Source organism: Saccostrea cucullata, unplaced genomic scaffold (assembly GCF_032062105.1).
Source record: "Saccostrea cucullata isolate Sc308-1 unplaced genomic scaffold, CSIRO_AGI_Scuc_v1 ctg393, whole genome shotgun sequence".
In the NCBI taxonomy this organism is placed as follows: Eukaryota; Metazoa; Mollusca; class Bivalvia; order Ostreida; family Ostreidae; genus Saccostrea; species Saccostrea cuccullata.
The window spans coordinates 327,693-337,879 of record NW_026929586.1 but is presented as its reverse complement, the minus strand read 5'-3'; the positions used below and the strand labels follow the sequence as shown (position 1 = coordinate 337,879).

General features: G+C 31.7%; 1 long non-coding RNA gene across 1 annotated transcript; it reads left to right on the top strand.

The window, feature by feature from the left end:
* Positions 1–5,850: 5,850 nt before the first annotated feature.
* LOC134281316 (uncharacterized) lies at positions 5,851–6,977 on the top strand. Its single transcript, XR_009995056.1, has 3 exons — positions 5,851–5,944; positions 6,195–6,268; positions 6,463–6,977. It is a non-coding gene; the product is annotated as an uncharacterized LOC134281316 (long non-coding RNA).
* Positions 6,978–10,187: the final 3,210 nt, after the last annotated feature.

The window sequence follows — 10,187 nt, the reverse complement described above, 5'->3', positions numbered from 1 at the left end:
CATCACATCCTGTATCAGCCCTCGACTAATATGAGTATTCGGCCCTCTGTATATTTTTTTGATCATTTATGAAAAGGGTATGTATTATTATATATTTTTTATACCCCCCGCTTGAAAAGCGGGAGGGTATATAGTAATCGTTAATTTTCTGTACGTTGTGTCCGTCCGTCTGTTACATATATCTCTTATCCGCAACTCCTCTCATACCACTGCATAAAATTTGATGAAACTTTCACAGAATCTTTATTACATATTGCCATTGTGCACCTCCTATTTTACTTTTTGATCCGAACATATTTTGGGTTTCCCGGCCACAGCAAAACATGGACTTTGCCATTATAACTATATGGAGGCGAATAAATTTAGTGAGCTCATCGCTCACAGTAATTAGTTTGATTAATAGCTACTCAAAAAAATCTAGTATTGTGCATTATTTTTGAAGGAGAATAACTTTTTATTTGATTGTCCTCAACACAGGTTTCTTTAAATCTATGTTTTTAAACAACATGTGCTCATAGTAAACATTTTTTTTTATACTTTTGCGAACATGCATACATGTACATTCACAACAAAGCAACAAAATATTGTGACAGAAAACTCGTTTAGAACGATAACGGATATTGTGAATTTAAAGATATAACTAAGTTATTTTGGATCCTCAGCTGTATGAATTTACAGGAATTTCATACAGCAAAATACTTATAGCGAAGTAATCTCATGGCTCATAGTAACTTTGTTAAGGACGGATTTAAGCCGTAATTATTTGTTGTAAAAGACAATGACTACATTTAAGAATTTTTTGATTCCTTCAAATGTCATACTAATGCCGTAGTATCTTTGTGGGGATGAAAACGATAAAAGGGGTGACAATATAATGTACATTTTGTATGTAAACAAAGGCCTAACTCTAAATTATTCAACAAGTATGAACATTCTTATGTGTTTTTACATTAAAAATGTCGATTATCAATGATAGATGTAAGCAAAAATTTACAAACAATCCAGATGCATCTCTGTTAATAGTGCATAAATCAAGGGCCGGTTTGAAACTTTAAAAGATTGAGTCAGGTGCCAATACATAAAACCATCCCTGCCGACCGCGCGGTCACACTGACCATATTCCTTCGTTCTCATAAGTAAAATGAGAGCCTCGCAGTCTAATTAATTATAACAAAGATGCCCTAAAAATAGGTCGAGGAAAGTCAACACCATTTAGTTCATTTGCCCACTTAACAAAATAACAGCAATATTTTTATATATAATAAGAATCAGCAGTTAAAAACCCTTCAATTCATACCTTTTTTTAATTGTGTAAGCGAATATTATTATTCCATTTCATACCTGTAACTTTCACAGTTGTTTATGTCCGTGTTAAAATGCAAATGTTGTACAGGTATTCATTCTTCAAATATTAAATGCAAAGTAATACGCCTAAAGCTAATTTTAAAATATCAAGACGGGAAACACTGATTACAGATTTTTCCTTTTAAGGTAGGACACAATAGATTGGCGAAATTTTTCCTCAAATTCAATTTTTCAGAAATATTGATATTTTGTTCTACAAAAACAAAATCTCTCTTTATATACGATATGAAAGAAATTCAACCACACATTTTCTGCCCATATGGTCTGAAAAACGGCCTATCAGACCCCTGTAAAAAGATTGATTGTGAAATCAGACATTCGACCTGAGCATGAGCCTTATTTTAAAATTATCTATTGATCTATTGCAAATTTGTGCAATACTGTTTATAGGAATAACCTTTTTGCTACTTAAACTCAGTAAGTCGTATTGATACTGGAAAATTTGAGCAAAATATTACGTAAAAATAAAACATCCATAGTGTCCGAATTGAAAATTCCTATATGAATATCCTACACTTTAAGTTGTCTTATGAGAAAAAGGATGATTCAATTTTTACAAAAAAATCACCAGAATGATTCAAATGGGTTTCAAAATAAAATGTGTAAAAAAAAATGGAACCAGTGCTTTCAAATATTTTAGCGATTAAAGGATATCAATTGCATAAAAACTAAAAGATTCAATAGATGACGTCACAATATTTGACCTTTCACCTCTTGATATGACCTTGACCTTTACAGTACATAAAGACTGGAGACTCCTTAAATATATGTCTAAATATCAGCCCTCTACTATTTATGGAACAAAAGTTACAATTACAAGTAATTTTATAACAGAGAGTTATATGCTTGTTTTTTGCATTTAGATTATAACCCCCCAGTTCACACAGAGCTACGACGTTACGACGATCATCCCGATCAAGCCACGATTTTAAAAAGTTTTGGATCACGGCGGATCGGTGCCAATCGGCTTCGAAATCGAGCAATTTGGCAAAGTATGGTCTTCATTAAGACCGCACTACGATACCCCTACGTCAAACGCGCTGATAACACACCTCTACTACGATGTTAGGCAGACTGTTGCCGACCAGCGGCCGTGTTTACAGCGTTTACTCTACGCTGCCGCTACCACATACAAGATCATACTACGACGCTACGGAGACCTAGATGACACTGTACAACGATATCGCTACGGTGGTGCCGATCATATTACGATCGTGTTACGCTTCTAGTATGATTTAGGCGATGATGTATTTATATCTTGCAACCGCAGATTTTTCTGGTAGGACTTTGACGATTATGTATATATGATTTTTTACGGCCTTTACCACGTGGTTTACGGGACATTTTCAATTGTAACTGTTACAGTAATAAGATGTGAAAAGTTCGAAGACTCAACTGCAAATGATCGTCAAGAATAGTGTCACCCTTTATAGTAGTAGTTGACTGATAATGATAGATAAAATATCAGGCTATAAAAACAAACTGCTGTTTGATAGGTCGTGGTATGATTTGGCGTAAGGTCATTGTAGATCTTGGTAAGATCAACAGGAACGTAGAGAGTTCGTAGTGGGAACGTACTAAGAACATAGTATGGGCGTTGTAAGGGCGTACTTCACAAGTTCCCACGCTTTTACTATGATCAGAAAGATATCTCCACGATGCTTCTGCGCTGCTTGTACATGTACGATTACAGCGCTTTTATTACGCTCTTTTTACAATTTTTGCCCCGACTCTTATTGGCTACAATCCCGCTATGCTTGTTTTGAGCATGTTCAAAATACGCGTAGCGAGAGCATAGAGCTCGCCGATCATGAAGACCCTACTGCAATCATACTGCTCTTATGAAGATCCCACAGCGTGCCTCTTTCACTTCATAAGTGATATTTGTTTAATTTAGCAGCATAATATTTGGTCAAGTCTCTTATTTTGGTGAAATGTGCAAAAATGCAACTTTCCATCTCAATACATTTTTTAAAAGGTTTAAAAATGTTTGAGGTTTTCTTACTGCAAAAATTCTGGGGGAAATTTTGGAGAGTGTATTTGAACATTTTACACAACGAAAATTTTTAATAATTCGTACAATTCAACTCAAAGGAATATTGATAAAAAATACTTTTGTTACTCCGGTGTAGGAGAAAAGAAAGATTTATTCGTGATAATAATCCTTAAAACCTTAATGATTATAAAAGTAAATCTATCTACAAATGTCCGTACCTTTTAATCAGCTAAAGTCCTTAAAATGATATAAGTTCTTTCTGATTCTATAATCAAGGCAAATATCTTCTCATTGTTTACCTTAGCTTATCAGGAATATCTTATGCTATAGATACTCAAACATTCTCTTGGCACAGTAAATATTCTGATTATAAAATTTCGAATAATGTACAAATTATTTACAAAATTTATTTACCCTACTTGAATCTAAGTATTTTCTATGTTGAGATATTCTTTTAAGTAAATAGTCTGGTCATTTGAAACGAGAATCACTAGACTAGTAGACTTGAATATTTAAATCTGCATGCACGTGTTTTAAGTTACGTAACTAGCACGTGCACGTCTTAGTGTTACGTAACAAACACGTGTTTGTTTCAATATAATTAAAAGAAACAGGACATAAGTCATACTTCGAAGTCAATTGAAACAGTATTAAAGTTGACATGAATTTTTAAAAACACAACATTTTTATCTATGTACGACTTGTTTCATACAAACTATCGCCGTATTCCGCCATATTTCTTTCCGATACCTTGTCTTATTGTAACGATATATACCGCTCGTTACACTTGAGTGATTTTCTTGGCTTGGCTATCGACAGGGGTCTCCGACGGTAAAGCAAAAAAAAAAATTATGTGAACACACGAGTTGATCAAGACATTTCAAAACCACAACACAATAATCACATTTATGAATAATTATTGATTTGAATCAAATGTAAAAAAGAAAAAGAAAGAAAATGCAAGTTTGGAAAAAAATTAATTGCACAAGAACGTATTTTTACAATGCGCCAATTTATGCAGAATAAATCTGAAACAAAAGCAGTAAAATCCGTAAACACACTTTTTTTGAATTTGTTATCATTTGAATGGAACAAAACAACCAACGTCTTTGATTCCCAGATAGCACAAAACATTTTCAAAACATTTTATTGGTGTTGTAAAAAGGTTTTTTCGAAACATTTCAGACTAAACATTTTAAAAATGTTTTTAAAACATTTCCTCTTCTCATTATAACATTTTAAAAACATTTTTAAAATGTTTTCAAGAAGCTTATGATTAAATCCTTTTGGAACATTTTTCTAAAATATTATTAAAACGTTTTAAAAATGTTTCAAAAGGTTTGTTAAGCTTTCAAATATCAAAGATTTATATATTTCCTTTTAAAAACGTTCTAAAAACATAAAATGAAACATTCCTTTTCCATAAATCTGAAACATTGCATGAATACGTTTCTAGAACATTTGGAAGGAACGTTGTCAAAATGTTTTCGAAACATTCTTAATTCATTTAAGGGTATTTATAGCTTCCAAATATTAAAGATCTTATAAAACGTTTTAAAAACGTTCTTAGAACATGAAATGAAACATTCTTTTTGTGTAAGTCGGAAACATTGCATACACGTTTCTGAAACATTTGTAAGGAACATTTTAAAAATATTTTTAAAACATTCTTAATATCGCTGTTAGTTAAAAACATTCAATTAAGGATATTTTTAGGGATAAGCAGTGAAAATGTTTATTTAAAACATCAACTAAAATAATTATTTTCACTACAACTGAAAAATTTTAATTATTGTTTTTGTAACATTTTTTGGAAACATTTTCAAAATGTTTTTGAATCATTTATGTAATTGCGGCACAATTCAATTCATTTAGTAACTTTAAGAGTATGTTGTGAGAATTATCTAAGAACATTAAATTTAATGTGTTTTCTTTTTTAAAGACTTAATTTTTCATTGCCGCTGTTATTTTCAAAATGTTCTTAAAACATTCAAATATTAATGTATGATTGCGATTTTCCTAAAATTTAGTTTATGAAGAAAAAAAAGAATATATAGAAAGAACAGTGTTAAAATGAGGAATTGTAGAATTTTTTTAATTGAAAGATTTTTTCCGGTATTTTATAATGATTTCTAGTTTTGGCTTATTGATTAAACAGACATACTTTATATAAAGTCCTTTGATTAAACAAATCAAAAAATCAATAAATGAAAGGATATGCAAGCAAAAAAAATAAAATATAAATAAATGTATAAAATCATAAGCATTAAATAAAACTCTTAAATGTCTTTTTAAAAAAAATGTTCTTCATCAAATCTGTGATCCACTCCCAGAATTTTACTCTGAGGCATTACATAGGGATTGGCACACTGGTCAGTTTCAGTGTCATGATAACCTATTATGCAATTCTCCTGCTGGGCAGCGCGTTACAGAGTATAGTGGTTTGCTGCTTATCTAGGCCAAATTTTGAATTCTGTTCAACAAGAATGAAGATGTGCGCGCTTACTCCGTACTGATTTGAATGAGAAGACTTCGCACCATATAAACCACAATAATAACCTCGGGATTTATTAACTTTGAATGGTAAGAATTATTCCTTTATCAAAGACTTTAAAAGATCATTTAAAAACGACTTTTATACTACCAGTGCATGATCAATAACTTTGTACAAATGTATGTAGCAATGACAAAGCGTTAAGATTATATAAATATTTGATTTGAATATTTCATTCTTAAGGCAATACAATTATATCCTTAATTCAAGTATTTGTTGTCTTTGTGAAATGTTAATCATCAAACAATATGTTGATTTAAAAATGAAATGTCTTTACAGCATGGTGTTGGTTGCATCATCCGTATTTTCAAATTCCCACATTCAAAAGACCCGCCTTTGGTGAAGGCAAAGGTGTACGTAAATACTATTACTCTTCAATAATATTGTCATAGTAATTATTTTTCTGCTTTTTTCAATGCAAATGAGGAAAGAACTTAAATTTGATATAATTATTTAAAATATTTTTTGTATATTTTCGTTGATCATCTTAAGATACATTAGATGTAGAACGCTGATGATACAAACACAATTTTCCTTATCTTTACAGGTTGTGCTATTCTTTCCGAGGTGCAGATTCCTTATCAGCCTTTTCAGTGTATGTGATTCTAACTAAGTTTTATAGATCCGCCACTCTGTTCGACCGATAGAGTGAACATAGGATTTCTGTGATACTGTTCTTTTAAAATTCAGTGAATGGATTAGACGCCGTTTTCAACCTTTAACAACCCGGTGACTTGAAAGAAAATAAATTAAAACTTGTACCGAGAATGGAATTTAAATGTGATTAACATATTGAATATGGGTTTGTATTAAAGGTTCAAAAATTAAATATAATTTGTGTTTATTTCTTTTAGAATATAAATATATCATTATTTAATGAGAAAAAGTAAAAATTCAGGAAAAATACTTTTGTAACCTCGACTTTAATGTTTTGAAAACGTTTTAAAAACCGAACAATTTAATCGTGAATAAGACATTTTTGAAAATGTTTTTGTTACATTTAAAAACAATGTTATTATAACAATTGTTGAAATATTTTGTAAAATGTTTTAAAAACATTTAAAAAACCATACAAAATCACGTGATTAAAACATTGTTGAAAAATGTTTTTGTAACATTTTAAGAAAATGTTCCGGAAACATTTGCTGAAATATTTCACTAAAATGTTTTAAAAACGTTTAAAAAACCATATAAATTCACGTGATTAAAACATTTTTGAAAATGTTTTTGCAACATTTTAAGAAAATGTTCTGACAACATTTTGCTGAAATATTTCACTAAAATGTTTTAAAAACGTTTAAAAAACCATACAAAATCACGTGATTAAAACATTTTTAAAAATGTTTTCGCAACATTTTGAAAATGTTTTTAAAACATTTTAAAAATGTTTTTGTGTTAGCTGGGTTGCAGGTCCTATGCAGTTGATGTATATCGAAAAAAAAAACCACGTCGAACGCTGCAAACGTAACCATACCTGGTAATAATATCACTGCATCGGTTCGAAGATGTACACAAGTCAAGTGATATACACCCTGAATTCTATTGCTTAACAAAAAAAAAAAAAAAAAAGAAATGAACTCCATGAAAACACAAAAGTAAACACACTGTCATTACTTCTCACAGTCTAGCACTTCGATATTCAGTATACTTAGCCCGTGCTGATAAGATTTTGGCCAGGGAAAATATCAGAAGTAGAGAGAGAAGTTATTTGGTATTTGCACGGCTGAAAGAGGGGGGGGGGGGGTGGTAACTAGAGTATTATAACTGCTGTTTATAAAGTTTTATTGAAAATTGTCCATCTAATAAACATTCTATATATCGTCGCCTGAGAATTATAAGGTTCTAACTCAATTTTGTAAAATTTTGGGAAATTGAAGTACAGCTTTCTGGACTAGGACATAAATGCTTAAAATATGATAATCTACAGCAAAATAAACTGGAGATAGAACTTTTTATCGAATTTTTATGTGCATTTTAGTGAGAATTATAATGCTCCTGGAGATCGAACTTTCATAATTAATGACAACTGATAAAATGTTTAAGTTGTTGAACAAAAGATTGATGTGAAAATAGTAAGGGGCGTCCATTTAATTGGGGGGAGGGGGCTTTTTTTAATGCAATCAATTGAATTTTTGACAGTAAATTTCTATTGCGCATTTTTGATTGAATAGAAACGTTAACATTATTTTAAAACAATTGAAATCATAATAAAAGGAGAAAGAAAATCTCTGATTTTTTTTTTTTTTTTTTTTTTGAAAATATAAAATGTATTATTTTACAATGGTTACGTTCTTTAAGTTGAACAACAATGAATACCACCTGAGATTCCCAGTAGCGTTTTGCTAGCTATCCGTTTCCATTGTTTTGGTCCGTAACTTCTTCAAAAGTAAATTTTTTAAAAATTTCAATTTCTACTTCTGAACAACAATACCAATGCATTTCAACCAATTTTGGTGTATTAGCATATCATAAATGGATAAAAAAATACACAGATATGAATATTAAATCAAACAAATTATATAATTGCGAGTTTTCATTGTCTCTGATATCCTTGGGTCTGATAGAAATGGATGAAGAGAAGGTTGTTAAAAGATGCTTCAAAACCTTTCTTCTTTCCTAATTGATATCTACCAGGCAAATGTTTGCTTAATTATATATCCTTTACCAAAACTGTGGAAACCAAGTCCCTGTCCCTGTGCCAATGTTTTTCATGTCTTAATATGGTTCTCCTTGGTTATATATATTGCCAATATATTAAAAGCTTGGCATCAACAGGCAATTTTTATATATATGATAATCATACACACTTAGCCTTTTAAAAATATAGCCATGGTTCAGACCCTTGGGTATAAATTGGATGTAAATTAAAATGAATACCACATTGAAATATCTTCTTTTTAAGTTTAAAAATGGCGTCGATCGGGTGGGACGCATAGTGAGTGTGGTCGTGTTTGGGGCCAAAATTAAGGCATTTTATCGCCATATGGACGTCTAATGAGACTTTTCCTGTCCTCTTTAGCTGAAACTGTGTGAGTTTTTGACGTTATTGGGGGTATAGGAGATACAGAAAATACGATATTTGTGACTTTGACTTCACCGTGAGTAGTGCCTATTTCTATTTATAGAATACCTAGTAGAGCACCGAAGCACGGATGCGTGATTTTCTTGCGATTTCTTGTATGCCTGTCCTCAAGTGAGCGTGTATCTGTGTGTTTTGCTAAGCTGTAGACAATTTTGAACTAATTATGGGAGATAGAGCCAAAAGGTCATCTACTGCAAAATCTGACTCTGATCCGCAAAATTTACAGACCTCAATTAAAGCTGTCGTAGATGAGATACGCCATTTAAAGACAGAAATTGTTAAAAAAAAAGACTTAGAAAGTATCGTTTCAAAAATTTTTGATGAGAAAACATCTTCTATTCTTGAATCAATTAAAGAAAACAGTCATGCTTTACAAAACCCACACGAGAAAGTGGATGAACAAAATCAGACTATTGAAAACTTGCAACAGAGAGTCGAAGAGTTAGAGGCGGATCTAGGGGAGGCAAAACGACTCGCAACAACAGCGTATGTAACAGCGAATAGAAATGAGCAATATTCAAGAAAAAACACCTTTAAGATAAACGGAGTAAAACAAGATACAAAAGAAAATATAACACAGGTTGCAAAAGAATTTCTTGAAAAGGAGGGGGGAGTAGAATTAGACGAAAGCAAAATTATAGCTATACACCGAATTCCAGGAAAAGAAGGAGGACCGAAACCAATTTTAGTAAAAATGAAAGATAACGAAGCAAAAGCTACAATAATGCGGAAAAGGTCAGTCATAAAGAAAAACACCAATGGACAATGTTGGCTGACAGATGATGTTACAAAACTGAATGCCCTTCTGATAAACCGACTTATGAACCATCCGGAAATCGAAAATGCCTGGTACTTCAACGGTAGTGTATACGGCGAAACAGACGGTACAAGAATGAAGTTCGAACTTTTTGACAATATTGACGAAAAAATCAAGAACAAGAAAAAAGATGACTAACTTTCCGGAATTTTCCTGGTTGTACCATCCATACTCGGTAGTTAGCGTTTACTGACGATTTCCGATTTGCTGGCGGAATGTGAAAATATAAACACTGCATGGCCTCGGACAATATTATACGGCCAAAGCCACTCGCATTTTTTTGAACTGTTTTGTTGTATGTCTTTTATTTCTTCTTCTACGCTTTATTCTTCTTTCTTTTCATTAGTTTCTCTGCTTTCCCCTCTCTTTTCTT